The following is an 18,095-nucleotide window of genomic DNA, read 5'->3' as shown; positions in this document are numbered from 1 at the left end:
TTCTTTATTTGTTCTATCTTTGCCTGTTTTTGGTATCAGGGTGATGCTGGCCTCACAGAAGGAGTTTGGTAGAATTCCTTCTTTTTCTATTTCCTGGAAAAGCTTAAGAAGCAATGGTGTTAGCTCTTCCTTAAATGTCTGGTAAAATTCAGCAGTAAATCCATCTGGGCCTGGGCTTTTTTTAGTTGGGAGATTATTGATAACTGTTTGGATCTCCATGTTTGTTATAGGTCTATTTAAGTGATTAATCTCATTTTGATTTAATTTAGGTAGGTCATATAAATCAAGGAAATCATCCATTTCTTTCAGATTTTCATACTTTGTGGAGTATATGCTTTTATAGTATGTCCCTATGATCTTTTGAATTTCTCTGGAATCTGTTGTGATGTTCCCTTGTTCATCTCTGATTTTATTAATTTGTGTCTCTTCTCTCTTTCTTTTGATCAGATTTGCTAAGGGTTTACCAATCTTGTTTATCCTTTCAAAGAACCAACTCTTTGTTTCATTAATTTTTTGGATTTTGTTGTTGTTGTTGTTTCTATTTCATTAATTTCTGCCCTAACATTTATTATTTCTGCCTGTATACTGATTTTTGGTTTGCCTTGTTTTTCTTTTCCAAGGCTTTTAGGTTGTTTACTTGCGACCTTTCTAGTTTCTTAATATAGGCACTTAAGGCTATAAATTTACCTCTTAGAACTGCCTTCATTTTGTCCCAGAGATTTTGGAATGTTGTATTCTCATTATTGTTTGATTCCATAAATTTTTTGATTTCCTTCTTGATTTCTTCATCGACCCATTCATCATTTAGTAGTGTATTATTTAGTTTCCATGATTTTGTGTATGCTCTATAGCCTTTCTTGCTACTGATTTGTAGTTTAATTCCATTGTGGACAGCTAGAATGCAAGGAATTATTTCAATTTTCCTGAATTTGTTGATTTGCTTTGTGTCCTAATATATGGGCTATTATAGAGAATGTTACATGTGCTGCTGAAAAGAATGTATATTCTGCAGCCTTTGGATGAAATGTCCTGTATATATCTGTTAGGTCCATTCCTTCTATGACCTCATTTAGTCCAGATGCCTCTCTGTTTATTTTTTCCCAGGATGACCTGTCAGTTGATGAGAGTGGGGTGTTAAAGTCACCCACCACCACTGTGTTTGGTGTTATCTGTGACCTTAGTTTTAATAGTGTTTGATGAATTTGGGAGCCCCCATGTTAGGTGCATATATGTTTAGGATTGTAATTTAGGATTGTCCTCTTGTTGGAGTGTGCCCTTAATCAATATAAAGTGACCTTCCCTGGTGCAATCCCAGTTACCTTTTTGGATGATTTTGGTCTCAGTCAAGTTGCTGGCTGGGTCATTGGGCTGCTGTTCTGATTTCTGGAGCTGGGCACTCGCTTTTCCTGTGGGGCAAACCGAGCCTGGCAACTGTGGCCCTGAAGATCAGCATCCCTGCTGCTGGAACCGCCACTGCTGCTCCTGAAGCTGGCACTGCTGGATCTGTCACTGCTGCTTCTAGAGCTGCCACTGCTGGGTCTGTCGCTTCTGCTGGGTCCACCACTGCTGCTGCTTCTGCTGGTGCTGCTTCTCTGCTTTAGTTGCCACTGCTGGATCCTCCATTGCTGCTGCTGGATCTGTGACTGCTACCTCTGGAGCTGCTGCTGCTGGATCTGCCACTGCTGCCACTACTGGATCTGCTGCTGCTGGTGCCAGAGATGCTGATGTTGCTGCTGGACTCTGCTCCTGCTTGGGTCCTGCTGTCAGCTGAACTTGGCATGGCCAGTTCCTGAGACTGCTGCTCTGTTCACCGGAGCTGGGCACAGGTGGTGGGGGAGCGGAGAGAGCCACAGCTGTTCTAGTTCTCTCACTGTTCCATGCGCTCTTTGACCTTGTGATCTGCTCCTCCACTGCTCACTGCCGCTCTCCTTTCATGTTTCTTGAGTTGCAGAGAGCTCTGGTGTGAGTGGAAGCTTCCCTCCCCTGGCTTTTCCTATGGCTGGACCTGAGCCTCGTGGCTTTCTGGTGTGCTGCCACCGCCACAGTCAGCAGACCTGCTAGGGCCACTGTTGCCAGCCTGTGTGGGCTCTGGATCTCTTCTACTTCTCCACTGCCATTTTGATTTCCTATACACCTCACTTTTTAGTAAAAGTGTGTATTTTGCTGAGTTTCTTTTTGGTCTTTTTCCCCCCTAGGCTGCTTTTGTGTGGTACGTAAACCACCATCTTAACTGGAAGTCCTCTGCATCTGGCTTACTTGGAATCTGAAGAGTTAAACATGGGTCCTTAGGCTTTACAGGAAATACCTTAGCCACTAAGCAATCTCTCCAGCCCTCAATAAGTATGAAGAAAACTTGAATAGCATTGTCTTGTAAAGACCCATTAGTTAAGAAAGCTATATTTATCTCTTGATATAATGTTTTTTATATTATTTGAATTTCTTTATTATTATTATTATTACTAACAACATATTTCATATGGATACACTATGTGGTAGTACCCTCTTTTCCATCATCCCTGCTCCCATTCTGTTGGGGACCCTCCTCTGTAGGGTTTCAGGTATATTCTAAACTAAAATGTGTAAGTGCTAAGAAATTTGACATTATTTAATGATTTATTTAATGATTCCTTTTTTGTAGTGCGTGCGCGCATGCGCGCGCGCGCGCGCGTGTGTGTGTGTGTGTGTAGGCATGCAAAAGCTAGAAGAAGAATGCAGGTGTCCTCCTATATTGCTTTTCTGCCTTATTTACTCCTGATACAAAGTCCCTTACCAAACTTTGAGCTTGCATTTACTTATTTAATTTATTTTGGTCATAGTTACTCATCAGTATTACCCAGTGATGCTTCTATATCTACCTTTCCCACTTCCCACAAGTTCCCACCCTATACTAGTGTTATAGGCATGTGAAAAGGTGCAAGACATTTTTTTGTGGGTGCTAGGGGTTGAACATAGGTCCTTATACAGCTATTGCCTCTACCTGGTGAGCCATTTCCCTAAACCCTGATTTAACTTTTTAAATTTCTCTTTTAACTTGCATTCATAAACTTTGTTAGATAAAGGATCTATTAAAAGATAACCTTTTGAACATAAAGTTAAACAGAACTCCTACATATGATTCTGCTCTATTCATCAAATGAAAAGCTATAAAGGAAAAATACTACAGCTAATATTCTTCTTGCATCTTAACTGGAATAAGAATATGGAAGAGTAAGCTTTACCTTTCTGATCTAATATGGAGACAGTGAAGGTATCTAGTGAGAAGCAGCTAACTGTGCCTAGTTTTATTAGAAGTGCCTTATAAAAATTAACGAGAGTTGCAAGGACCTCCATCAACACACATGTGGAAATCTTCATTATGCAAAGAGTGAGTGCAAGCATTTGCACACCAGTTTGAATGCCATCAGTTTTCCATCTATAATTTGCATCCTTTAAAATGGTGAACTATGGTGCAAACATTTACTTAAGAGGAAACAGGTTAATGTCAATATATTGATGCTGACTGACACAGAGTAGGGAGAAATACTGGACACCAAGTAGCACAACAGTGCTTCCCTGCTCTGGTGTTTCAAAGAACCACACATGGCCTGTTGAGACCATGTACTTGAGCAAGTGCACATAAGCACATGCACCCTTGATTTTAACCCTATACACCATTTTTTCATAGAGATCTTTGAAAAACTCTAAATAGAACATTTTTAAAATTTGTAGTTATTTATTTGAAAGTGACAGACAGAGAAAGAGGCAGAGAGAGAGAGAAAGAGAGAAAAAATGGGCACACCAGGGCCTCCAGCCACTGCAGCCCAACTGCAGACGTGTGCAACCACTTGTACATTTGGCTAATTTGGGTCCTGGGGAATCGAGCCTCAAACTGGGGCCCTTAGGCTTCAGAGGCAAGTGCTTGACCACTAAGCCATCTCTCCAGCCCTAAATAGAATATTTTAAGTTAGATTCTCTAATTCACTTCAAATTTTGTTTACCAAGACAAATACAATCAAAGATTTTGGAGGTTATGGGCATTTCAAGTGGTTTTCTCATATCACTTCAAATTTATCCTACAGTGCAAGCAACATGAATCTTAGATAAAACAAAATTATCAAAACATTCTTGGCAATAATGCAGCTTAACCAAAAGCTAAAATGTGTAGCATTTTCCATGAACTTTCACGTATCTCAAGAAGTTCTTCACAAGTCTGAGTCAGTAAGGAAATTAAATATTTTTTTTAATATTTTTGTTTTATTTTTATTTATTTGAGAGAGAAAAAACAGGTAAAGAGAGTAAGAAAGAGAAAGAGAGGGAGAGAGAGAAAGAGAGAGAGAGTATAGGCATGCCACAGCCTCCAGCCACTAAAAACAAATTCCAGTTGTATGTGCCACCTTGTGCACCGGGTTTATTTGGGTTCTGGGGAATCAAACCTTTCTTGGGCTAGCTCTTCCTCCCTCCAAACATAATGAGGTCTACTTGGATCCATACTGTGACAAAGGACAGCATTTCAGATGTTTTATGATTGAACTGCGTTTTGTGGTGGTTAACTTGTAAGGCAACTCCGTACTATTTTCTGTAGTTATTATGACAAACTACACTCCTAGGAGGGGACAACCCTCCTTTCTCCTCAAATGCTCTTAATTTACACATGTTAAATAATCCTTGATGCTTAAAGTGAATGCCACATTATAATTATGTACCAGTGTGTGTTGTGCTTAGAAATGGAACACAGAGTGTCACATGTGCTCGGCAAGTGCTATTATCCTGAGTTGTATTACCAGTAATCTTTTAGAAGAATCTTTTCAATATAGTTTCAATATTTGTTTCAATAATCTTTTGAATATATTATTGATTTTTGCTTTGTTAAGGATTTTAATATTTATTTTCCTTATAGATGTTAACTAGGAGTTCTGTTTTTGTTTCCTAATCTGGTTTTTAATATAAGAGTAAGCTTACAAAATTTGACTAGGATAAGTAATTTTTGTTTTACCAATAAGTTTGGAATAAGTAAAAAATTGCATTATTCCTTTAAATATTTGGTATAATTTATCACTAAAGCCTAGAAAACTTTTTTTAAATCACTGATTCAATTTTGCTATTTACTTTTCAGTTTTCCATTACTTCATCATCCAGTCACAGTAACATATAAGTTTCTAGGGATTTTTCTTATAGTTTCATTTATTTATGAGAGAGAACTAAGCACAGAGAGAGAAAGTGAGAGAGAGAAAGAGAGAGAGAGAGAGGGAGAGAGAGAATGAATGGGCATGCCTCCTAGCATCTCCAGCCACAACAAACAACTCCAAATACATGGCCACCATGTGCATCTGGTTTACGTGGGTTCTGGGGAATTGAACCTGGGTCCTTAAGCTTTTCAGGGAAGCACCTTAGTTGCTAAGCCATGTTTCCAGCCCTCTATGGATTTTTTTCTATTTCTCTTAGTAATTAAATTTTACCATACTCACATTTTCTTTTTTTCAAATATTTTACTTATCTTGTAGTTCTATTTAGAGAATTGGGATATGTGTTGACATCATCTTAGCTCCAGTAAATCAGGAAGCCAATACCTATTGCCATGCCTATTTAAATAATCTATAAGCTTTACTCTGTCCCTACAGCTTTTCCTGACTAGAGTTCCCTGTTCCTAGCATCTCCAATTCTGGGTATTCATGGCAACTTGTGATTTACCTTCAAAGCATCACATATAACTTACCCAGGGAATCCTTGGGGGAAATTTCGCCTGGCCACAGAATGTCTTGCTTCTGGACCCTTACTGTAAACCTACATGACACTACGACTTGTCATCTACATGAAGACATCTGGTTGCCTGTGGATAATACCAGTTTCTATTGCCCTTGAAATGTGAAGAGGCCTCTTTGTAATATGGTTGCAACAATATCCGATTCCCTGAGTGGCTGAAGTTGGGGAAAATATTTCTCCACACAACACTTATAGCAGGGTATCCTTTCAATTCTGTCCCCGGAAATGTCTGTTTGTGCCCTGAGGACCTTTATGAGGGGGTCTCACTCTCAAGATATCTTCTCTGTTTTCTGTGCAAAGTAAATCTGATTAATTGGCTCAATCTTTTTTCTGTACTTGTTTTATCCACATAAAATATGATCTTTCTGAGGCCAAACTATTCATTTTTCACATCCTTTATTTTTCCTGTACATCTCTTTACCTTTATATATGAGTGTTTGTGTAAAGTATGGGCTGTGGTGTATGTATGGTTTATGCATGTGTGTGAGTGAAGATCTCTGAGCTCTGGGTGCATGTATGTAGGGGATGAAGGAGAATGATGGATGACCTTTTCTCTTTTATTTGGACTTAACTGAAATTTGTTGAATTTGAATTATACTCAATAACTTAGTGTATTAGATTTAATTTATTCTAATTGATATTAATGTTAAGCATCATTTAGTAATAATAGACCATTCTAAAGAATTCCCACTGATATTAAATATTCTTCTCTTATTGCTCACACACATAGTTCCTTGAGATGAGGTCTGTCTTTCTGTCAACCCAGAACTTATATCTGTAAGAACCCCACAGTGATTCTATAATTCCATCTCTCTCTATTTCTCTCCCCACATCTTTCTCTCTCTGCCTCTCTCTCACACACACACCTGTAAAAGTTCATGGCCAGGCCCAACAATTTGTTTAAAATAATGTCCTGAGTTAGTCATCATAATATGAGATTCAGTAATCAAACATCCTGGCATCCTGTAATAAACAAGGGGTAAGAGAGACAATGGAGATGACACAGGCATGTTTCAGAAGCATGGCCCAGTGTGGGTGATGCTGAGATTCCAGTGACTAGGCTGATCATGTAGGTGACATTCCCAAAACAAGTGCTATGGTTCTACTTTTGAGATGACTACAAACCTTTTTTGAAAATTAATAACTAATAATGTCCCATGTTTCCAAATGGAAATAGATAGATAGATAGAGATATAATTGTATAAAAGCTGTGTTTTGTTATTGAATCTTACCTATTTAAAAATTATTGAGAACTTCTATTTATAAACATAAAGTAATGTAGTCATGTTCTCATCACATTGCCCTCTTTGATTCCCTCTCCCCAACCCCAATTGATCCTCTCCACTGATTACCTCCTCTTTTAAGATAGATCTTCCACTGTGTCATTATCTCTTTTCTTTTGTTCTTGTATGCACTCCATGTCAAAAATTTGATGAGCTCAGAACAATGCAGGTCTTGTGGAGATACACGGGTGTACTCTGTGGTCATGAATGCACCAGTCTCTTCTCTCCACCTGCTCTGTGGCTTTCATGCTCTTCTCAGTCCTTTTCCCCCAGTGCTCTGTGCTTTTAAGGGTATGATAGGAATATCCCTTAGTGTTAAATTCTCATCAGCCTTTAAGATTGAGCTTTAATAAGATTTGTGTTTGTTCAATATCTACAGACATCTTCATGGAGAAGGTTCTGTAGTGAGCAGTGAGTACTGCACTCATTTATACTACTACTTCCTATGCAGAATTCTCGGGCTGTGGTGGGTTTGAGAGAGATGAGTTGTCCAGGGCTAGGCATTTGGCATCCTCTGTAATTTTAATGAGTCTTGGGTCTCCCTGCTATTTCCCCCTATATAAGGAGATTTGCTAACCAAAACAGAATGATATTAAGCAAAGGGGATAAACATGTATATTTAGATTGCTTGTTGATAGGCATAACACCTCTCTTTAGCCAAAGAATAGTGGAAGCTTCCCTCTAGGTACTATAGCCTTACAAAGCATAGACTTTTGACATGGTTCTCAGTTTCAGGCATGAATTCCCTCCCACTGAGTGGGTCAGATGTTTAATCAGTGAGCCATTGATTGCTGTCATACTATGTGCCCCTATTACAGCGGTTTGTGTATATCTTGCCTGGCTGATTGACTTTTTAGCTTTTAGTGTCCACTATTTGTTCACTCTGATGATGAATTTTAGTCCTCCACATGTCATATAGTGAAATCTAGCACTATGACAGATAGCCTACATGGAAATGACTTCTATCTCTGTTCAGAGTTGATTTCTAAATGTCCTGCAGATGCGGCTTGGGGTGTTTTCAGAAACAGTCTTATCATATGGTTAAGGTGGCTAACCAACCACTTTTATCAATGGTGTGTATTGTTGTGGGGGGGGACCTCAGTGTGGGTAGTGTGACCCATCTTTAGTACAGGGATTTACCTGCAACAACATATGACTTCAGTGTAAAACTTTCTCCACCCTGGCTGTTTATTTCTACCCAAGTCACTTCTTTCTTTATTTCTGTCTCTTTCTTTTAATTAACTAAGAAAGGTTTCTATAGTATATGATCATGCCATCTGTAGTTTTGTATATCCCTTCCCTGCTCCCTCTGCCATTTCCATTGCTCCTCAGACCTTTCTCCCCCTTTATTTTGTGCTTATACTTGCTTGTCTACTATCCTCTCTCCTAATCCATTTCTGTTCCTCATCTCTTCAGCCAGATTCTAGCATCATGACTAATGCTAATGATACTAACTGCAATTTATAACCAAGTCTATTCCAAGTTAGGATTCATGTATGAAAGGGAATAAGTGACACTTCTCTTTTTGACCCTGGAATTTCTCACATAGTTTAATTCTTTTCAGATCCATTCTGTTATTTGAATTTCATAATTTAATTTCTCTTTAAAACTGAATAAACTCTCATTGTGAATGTGTATCACATCTTCATTATCCATTCATCAGTTGATGGGTATTTGGGCTGATGTAACATCTGACCTATTGTGAATAAAGCAACAATAAAAATGGATGAATAATTGGTAGTGGAGAGTAGTCTTTAGGGAATATGCTCAGGAGTGGTATAGCTGGGTTAAATAGTAGATCCGTATTTTAAATTTTTTAGTAACCTCCATAATGATTCCATAGTGGCTACAACAGTTGACATTTCAACCTATAGTGAAAAAGGGTTATTCTTTCCATATAATCCTAGCTAGCATGTGCTATGATCCGATATTTTATGAAAGCCATTCTGACTGGAGTGAGAAGGAATAAAGGTATCAAACATTTGTTAGCTGTTTATTGAACATTTGAATTCCTTCCTTTGAGAACTCTCTGATCAGTATCCTGTCCTGTTTTTGACTGAGTTAATTGAATTTTTAGTGGTTGGCTCTTTGAGTCTTTCTTTGTTCATTTAAACCTCTGTCAACAGACAAAGATTTTCTCCCATTCTGTAGATTGTCTATTGACCTTGTTGAAGATTTGCTTAGCTGTATAATAGCATCTTAGTTTTGTGAGATCCCAGTGGTTGATTGTTTGTCTAAGTCCTTGGCCCCTTGGGGTCTTTTATCAGAAACCCTTTCCATATACCTGCATCTTAGAGTATTCTCCCTATATTTTTCTTCTAGTAGTTTTAGAGTTTCAGGTCTTGCCTTGAGGTCCCTGATATATTTGGAGTTGATTTTTGTACAGAGTAAGAGAAGATGGTCGAAATGCATTCTTGTCAACGTAGCTATCCACTTTCTCTGGCAAGAGTTGTTGAAAATGCTTACTTTTCTCCAGTGTGCATTTTTGGCCACTTTGTCAAATATGAGGTTACTGTAATTACTAGAACTTAGGCCTGTGTGTTTCACTCTATTCTGTTGCTCTGTGTGACTGTTTATAGGGTAAGCTATTCATTTTTATTACTATTGCTTTAAAATACATGTTATAACCAGGCATGGTGATACCACGAGCAGAATAGTTTTTGCTAGGGATACATTTGGCCATCATGGGTAATTTTTGTTTTCATATAAATTTGAGGATTTTTTTTTTCTGTTTCTGAAGAATGGTGCTGGGATTCTTACTCCAATTGCATTGAATCTATATGTTACTTTTATATTACTTTTATATTATATTATATTATATTATATTATAATATTTTATATTACTTTTCACAGGATGGCCATTGTTAGTATACTTTATCTTTCAACCCATGAACATGGGCAATCTTTCCATCCTTTTGTAATTTCCTATATTTTATTCTTAAGTGTTTTAATGTTTCATTATAGAAGTTTTTCACTTTCTTGGTTGGGAATATTCTAAGATATTAGAATTTTGTGGCTATTATAAATGGGATGGCTTCCCTGATTTCTTTATATCTATGTTTGTCATTGAATATAAGATGGTTACTGATTTTTATTTTTTAAGTTTATACCCTTCCATTTTGCTTACAGTGTTTATCAGCTCTAGGAGAATATTTTGCTGCATGCTATTGGGTCTCATAAATATCAAATCCTGTCATCAACCAATAAGGTTAATTTGACATTTTCCTTTCCAATTAGTAATCCTTTCATTTGTTTCTCTCTTTTTTTTTTTTCATTATTCTAGCTAAGACTTCAAGTACTTTGTTTAATAGCAGTAAGGAGAGTAGATACCTATGTCTTGTTCCAGAACTCAGGGGAAATGCTTCCTTTTTTTCCTATTTAGTATGATGTTAGCTTTAATTTTGCTGTATATAACCTTTATTATGTTGAAATACCACCCCTCCATCCCTACTGTCTCCATCGATTTTATCCTGAAGGGATGTTGTTTGTAGCGAAGGCCTTTTCTACATATATGTAAATTATTGTGAGGTTTCTGTCCTTAAGTCTATTTCTGTTATATACTGTATTTCTTTCTTTCTTTAGCCTGGGATAGAGATTGTAAGAGTTTTTTCTGGCAGTGTTGTTTATTGTGGTAGGACTGGTTTGTTTCAGGCTTAGGCTGTATATATAATTCCCTTTTGCCTACTGTATCAGGAGTTGTCTGTCTCTGGGCCACTAGGAGTTGGGATAGGGTAATGTTGACAATTCTTTCCTTTCTGCTCTTTTCAGGGCATCTTTTATTATGTTCAAACAGTCTGATGCCATCTAGCTTTCTCAGACTTGATGCAGACAGCTTGGTGAATGAATATCTGATCAATCTGGCGTATCTGTGGGAAACAGATGATCTCAGGGAAAGCTTACTCAGCTACCACTGAGTTATTAAAGCAAATTATTCAGATATATTTAAGCAAATTTGTAAGAATTACTGAATTAGTATATGTTCATTTATAAAGTGTTTATAAAATATATCCATATTCAATAATGAATGCATAAGTAAGAAATAATATAAAGCATTTTAGCTATAAGACTTAAGGATTAAGCTCTATGAGAAGGGTTGCATACCTATCTGTATGATCATGGACCATAATATCTAAAGGTGGCATTCCAAATAGACATAGTATATAGTGGTGATTGTCTCATTGTTGGCTCATCAGCACTCTTTCAGGTTGTTTGACATGATAACTCAGGCATGCAGAGGTAAGTATTCAAACATGCTCTTGTTGTTTTACACTCTGCATTGACTGCCTATATGGCCTGAATTGAAATAGAGTGAGAGAACAGTCAGGGACTTCTTTGCCTGACTGTTTGATTCAAATCAGATTCTTCAGCATGAGCATTTTAGTAAGAGGAAATGCTGGGTCACTACTTTTAAATGCAAGCACAAGTACTCTCTGTACGTAAGAGAAGGGTCAAGAGGAAACCCTGGGTCACTAGTCTTCAACACAAGCACAAATTTCATACAAAAATCGTTTGGGCCTTAAAAATGAACAATAACTTAGAACACATTTATCTATATTAAATAAATGTTCTCAAGTATTTCAAGGCTATTTGTACTTCCTCCTTCCTAGCACTCTCATCTTTCTTTTTCATCCTGTTTTAAGGATGAGACTGAGTTATAAAGATTATAACCCTATCATTCAAGGTACGTTCACATCTAAAAATCATTGCATCTTACTGTTGAAGTTAGGCATACCAACAAGTGTACATAGCAGTTTCCATTGTCTGAAGTCCAAGTGACCATATCAGTTGCTGAAGTCAGATCATCTCTGAATAGAAGCATAGAAATCTCTTTCAAATATAATATTTCCTGTAGTGGTGTTTCTATGATAGTCTACTTTTCTGAAGAAATCTTATTGTCAGCATCTTTATCAACTGGACTATTTTCTTTTCTATACAAATATACTATTATACTAGAATAATAGCTGCCTTAAGAGCTATACAAAAATCTCTAGGGTAATGTTTTTTGAGAAAAAAATTTTCAATGACCTGTTTCAAATCTGTTGTTTAACTATGCAGACTTCTGTAAAAAGAGTGACTCCAGGAAGATCAAGCATCATAAGAATTGACAGGGCAAACACTGTGATATACTTGTAGGAGGAATGATATTTGGGAGGTAAAATAGCACTGTGCTAACACATTGAAGGACCTGTACTTCTGAATGCAAAGTGGACTCAAAGACTCAGTGGGTCTATCTATCTCCTTATGGGGAATATACCAGTGGTACTTGTGATGGATTACAAGTCACAGTTCCTTGTGTGGCTGTCACTCTGCTTCAAACAGCTCAGTCCTATTGTGCTCTGACAAGTCTTCTTTCAAATCCAAATTAATAAATGTAAGGCGAGTTTTACAATGGAGTGTTTTCTTAGTGTTGGTGCTCTTAATGTTTTAGGTATATCTGGTGTTTGTTATTTATAAGATAAACTAGTTTTTATTTTATTACAATAATATTTTAAATATTATAATTATACTTTATTAATTATTTACCAATTCTACCATAGCCCCCTGTATCTGAAATTGCTTTTCTTTGAGGTTCATAGTCACTCTATGAGATAAGTGTTATTATATCTGTATATCACATATGACAAAATTAACCTCTGGAAGGTTAAGAAACATTTCTAAAGTTACAATTTGGTGGTGACTTTGGTCTGTCTGTCTCTATAGGCCATTTCCTCATAAGAATATCAAGCAATCTGTAATTAGTTTGCCTTCTTTGTAGAAAAAGATCCAAAAGGAGTTAGACACAAGTCCCAACATCTGTAGCCAGAAATATAAGAATCAAGAAAGAATTTTCTACAAGGTGAGTGCAGGTGTAATGGAAAGAGCAAAACAATACCACAGCTCACAGGTGCTTCTCAGGAAGAAAAGGAACTCTCTTTAATCTTAAGTTCCACCCATGATATCAATGTCATGAACAGGGTGCCAATATGATAGAGGCAATTGGCTGGACTCTACACCAATTTCTATGTTGGTCCCATCCAGGAAAATTGTCACAGACTCACCTAGAATAATGTCTAATTTGATGGTTGAACAGCACATATTCCAGTCATTTGGAACACACAATTAGTCATCCTTTGTCCAGCTTCCATGCACTTTTACATCTTTAAAACATGTTTAATTTCTGAGTGGAAGCAATATAAGTGCCGTGTCTATACAACATGACACAATTATCCTGCATACAAGCAAAATGCACACTATCAGCTGGGTGTTGTAGCACTTAGATGTTATTGCACATGCATGTAATCCCAGTACTGTGAAGCTCAGGCAGCATTGGAAATTTGAGGCCAGCTTTTGTTATATAACAGAATTTTCACACATAAAAACAAACAGCAATATATAACAAGAGCAACAGTATTGATAAATGACACATCCACACTAAAGCCTTTCCCAGAGGAGTAGAAAAAGTGCTTGAATGATAGGGCATATCATCCAGGTCATTTCTCTGAGTCTATGAACTTCTGTGTACAGCAGGTTGCTGAGTAAATGCAGTAGGTAATTGTAAACAATGGTAGGCATTTGTGCATCTAAACATGTTAACATAGAAAAAATTCCACAAAACTGTGGCATAAGAAATTGCAATTTATAAATGTCCTTTTCATTAATGGAGCTTACAGCATTATTTGCTGTTCTGCTTAGTGAGGAAATGTGACTGAGGGACATTACTGTGGAATGCTGTGACTTTATAAACACTACACAGAGAGGCTGCACTTGATTTATGCAATTGTTTATTCAGTAACACATGGAATGTCATGGCTGGAAGCTGGAAGAGAGTCAGTCCCCAGACAGTCAGCGCGTCTAGTGCCAGAAGGTGCTACATGGGCGACTGGGAGAAAATGACCAATACCTGTTCAAGAAACTCATGGTCTAACCTACTTAACAGCAAATAACCTATTGTGATGCCCACACAAGTGCAATAGTGGCACACAGCCATGGTGGGGAACCAACTGCTCTTGATTCGGCTAACTGATCCCCTCAGTTATACCCATCGCTAGAGCTGGGAAACAAGTCAGAACCATATCCAAACATAAGCCCACTCTCCATTATCAAGCTACCATCAATCGTGGGCTATAAGAGGGTCTACACTTATTAAATTCTCTATACAAAAATATAAAGTGTTATCTCATTGGTCCTGATGCTAACTGACTCTCTGTTGGAGGATCTGCTTCTCTTTTTCAGATAGATGTAGATACTAAGGGGAGAGCCAATGGTCATACCTCAAAAGGACCCCTGCTGAAACTAAGAAAAATTGGCAAACTAAGCAAGGGTGCTGTTTTCCTGGTGAACCAGGTACCAGCACAAGGGTGAAAGAGATCAACATAGAGAAAAATCAACTCCTACCAAATCAGAGAGCCAGAGCCTCAGAGGCCCCCAACACCTCATGCTGTATAGACATGGCAGACCAAAAATGAACCCAACATGGCTCAGGGAAATTATGCAGAAGAGGGGGTGGAAATAATGTCAGAGCCACATGTTGGGTCATGATATGCAGAGACATTTATCCTAACCATAACTGTGGGCTAACTCCAACAATCCATGACCCATATAGCTCAATAAGGAGGAGCCAAGGGGAGGGGGTAGGTCATGGATGAGCCTAATGATGGTACCAAACTGACTGAATTTGCTGAATACAAAACTAATTAATAATAAACAAAATTATCATAAAAGTGTAGCATATCAATGCATAAATCAGTTGTTTAGTTGTTATTCACTCTGTACTATATAAAAATGAATGTCTATGCTTTCATATAGGTGATAATTGTGGAAGGTTTTTTATACTGCCATCACAACAAACAAATAAGGCATGGCACTAGGACATCATAATGGCTCACTAAATGACAGAGGTAGTTTTGTAGTAAAGATCTGTTATTGGCTGAAAAAAAAATCACAGGTTTCATTGCTGTAGTATACAACAAAGTCTGAACATCATGCTAAATAATCAGATTGGAAGAAAAAAAGACAATGATTTTATACATACAGGCATACCCATAAATATTTCATGAAAAAAAATCACAGAGGGAATTTTATATGCTCATGATAACTATAGTTCTAATTTTTAGAATTTTTCAGGTACTCATATCTGGTATTTATAATGAAATTGTCCATTACCCGTTTCATATTATTTTTCTTCAGCAAATGTGTTAGTTAACTTGAAGTCATTCACTTATAGTCTTGCCTAATTTTAGTTGCTATGTTCCAGGAACCTTGATCATAGGGCAGTGTAGTGCTAAAGACATGCCTATAATTGAATAGCAGCCTAATTCACCCTTGGTGGTCACTCACAGTCACCACAGTGAACCTAGTTATTCTCTTCTTTCCTGTTAATTTATATAGACCACGAAGAGTCCAATGTCCCAAGGAGGCCATCTCATAGTTCTTCCCGTGGAACTAAGGCCTCTAGGCTGTCAGAAGCATACATTTTGCTTGTGGCCAAGGTGTTAGTAGTGACTGTTGTTCTAATTTCATTGTGGGAACCACACCTCATGTATTGAGAGAAGCAGTGCCACCTATCTATAGCAGTATGCAGCACACACTGTTTCCTGAAGGCCTTTGCCTCAGTTGATGCAAGGTTTTGCCATTAAACTGGCACTGTACATGAGCCATCAAAAGATCATCTTGATGTTTCACCAACCCAGTGTCTTCAGGATGACAGCCTGCTAAGACTAGTGAATTCCATGAACATGCGTCATCTATGTGGTTGTGTTTCTGTCAAGTAAATTAGTCAATGATAAGCAAAACTGTGTAGAGAACCATGCCACCCTGTGAAGCAGTGTGTAAGCAGGATCCAGACTGCTACAAGATGTAATTACCTTACTTATCCATGTAGCCATGATTAAGGAGAGTAAAATTTTGAGCAAAGTGTGATACCTGAGACTGGGATTACTATTATTACATGAGTGCATTGCCCAGAGTCCCTTCAAATCCTAACATTGTATGATTAATGTCTCTTGGGGTATTTATTTGGCTGACCACACTGGCTTTCGCTCACTGTCATGGAAATCAAGCATAAACCATCAATCACATGGGCATTTACAGTTTGCTGTTTTTTTTTTTCTTTTTCTTTTTTTCTTTTTTCTCTTTATTGCTGACTTCACAAGGAGATTAGATCAGATAGGAGCCTGGCCAAAGAGGTGAGATTACATATTGAAAAAGGGCTGAAGAAGCAACAATGGAAGTAGCCATACGTTTTTCTGCCTGGACACCACCATTACATGCTGTGCAAGGTATCCTCTTGGGAGGCCACATAGCATGCTGATTTCTAGCTTACTAGAAGTATAGCCCCAGAAGACCATAGAACCCAGTTGGTCAACCCATTTATGCACCTTTGAGCTTGCCCAGGGCCCAAGACCCTCCCAAGAAGTGTTCTGGATGGAGTCAAGAAATTTGGGCATAATGATACTTCAATACTCAGTTCTTAAATGTATTGTTTATAATAATCCCCTTCTTGGTTAATGACAAACACATTTCCCTCTATTTCTCTAGTGATATGTGCAGGATTTTGATGTAATACAGGTTTGGGAAACACATCTGATTGACATTAAAGTTACAATACATTTCCTTAAGCTGCAGGTGGTCACTAACATTAAAGAAATATAACAGGCCACACCTGTTCATCTCATTTTAGCAAATACTACAGTGAATCCTTAGTAAATGCCACCAGTGTTTAAGCAAACAAGAAAAAATTGTGTTTCTTGAATCATGACTGGCATAGCCCTGAAATATTTCATTAGTTTTGAAAATATTCTTGTAAGATTTAATTTCTTAATATATATACTCAAGTCAACTTCACAAAAATTACTTTGTCAACAATGAATTAATCTAATCCAAATAGATGAAGCCAAAAATAGCCAAAGAACACCAGAGGAAGCACAACATAAATGCTCTTTTGTTTATACAAATGGTTGTTAAAATAATGCTTAGAATGAAAATGAATCATCATATTCACTGTAGTTGACTTATGGACAATTGTTCATTTGTAAATCAGGATAATAGCAAAACATTTGCACGTAGCTGTTTTTCACAGAGTTACAAAAGGACACAGTATGGCTGGAGAGATGGCTTAGTGGTTAAGGCACTTGCCTGTGACACCATATTCACAAGATTGCACATACAACTGAAATTTGTTTGCAGTGTCTAGAGGCCCTAGCCTGCCCAACTCTTTCTTTTAAAAAATAAAAATTATTTTTATTTATTTGAGAGAGAGAGAAGGAGAAAGAAAGGGGCAGATAGAGAATGTGCATTCAGAACTGCCAGCCACTGCAAACGAACTCCAAATACATGAACCCTCTTATGCATCTGGCCTATGTGGGTCCTGGGGAGTTAATCCTGGGTCCTTTGGCTTTACAGATAAATTCCTAAGCCATCTCTCCAGCCCCTACTCTTTTTCTTTCTCAAATACACACACACACACACACACACACACACACACACACACACACACTAGAAAAAGGAAGCAAGAAGATAGCTCCATTAATTTCCTGGGAACACTGTACAATACCCTACTAAAGAAAAAAAAAAAAAAACTTAAGTTATCTGTTTGTACTTTGTTTATCTAATTTGTTTTCTTTAATTAGCTCCTAAGCCACTACTTTGGCATGATGCTTCAGAAATTGCAAAGCTTCTCTTTACTTGTCTGTCTGTCCAGAGAAATGGCCTTAACAAAGAGCAAACAAGGTAGCAATTTATTACCCAGAAGACCTAGGTAAATATCAGACATAGAAACTTTACATTTTCCATCCCTCAGAAGAGGTTAAGATAATATTTATATTTTCTCCTTGATGTGAGAACTAAATTGGAAAATAAGCAAACTATTTTGAATAGCTCATAGGGTATTGAAAAATGTCGTGTTCTTAATGTAATAATGTATATGGATATACATAGATTTTGCAAAATATAAAGATAAGACTAGAAACTGATGATATCCAATTAAGAGTATCTCTAGAAAATGCTTTGTTTTCAACTTGTAAGTACTGGAGTCTTTTTTTTTTTTTATTAGTTATGGACATACTCAATGTGTATACAGCACATGTTGGTACCATT

The sequence above is a fragment of the Jaculus jaculus genome, chromosome 2 (genome assembly GCF_020740685.1).
Source record: "Jaculus jaculus isolate mJacJac1 chromosome 2, mJacJac1.mat.Y.cur, whole genome shotgun sequence".
NCBI classification, from domain to species: domain Eukaryota; kingdom Metazoa; phylum Chordata; class Mammalia; order Rodentia; family Dipodidae; genus Jaculus; species Jaculus jaculus.
The sequence above is the reverse complement of the archived record's forward strand: the minus strand, read 5'-3'. Positions refer to the sequence as shown.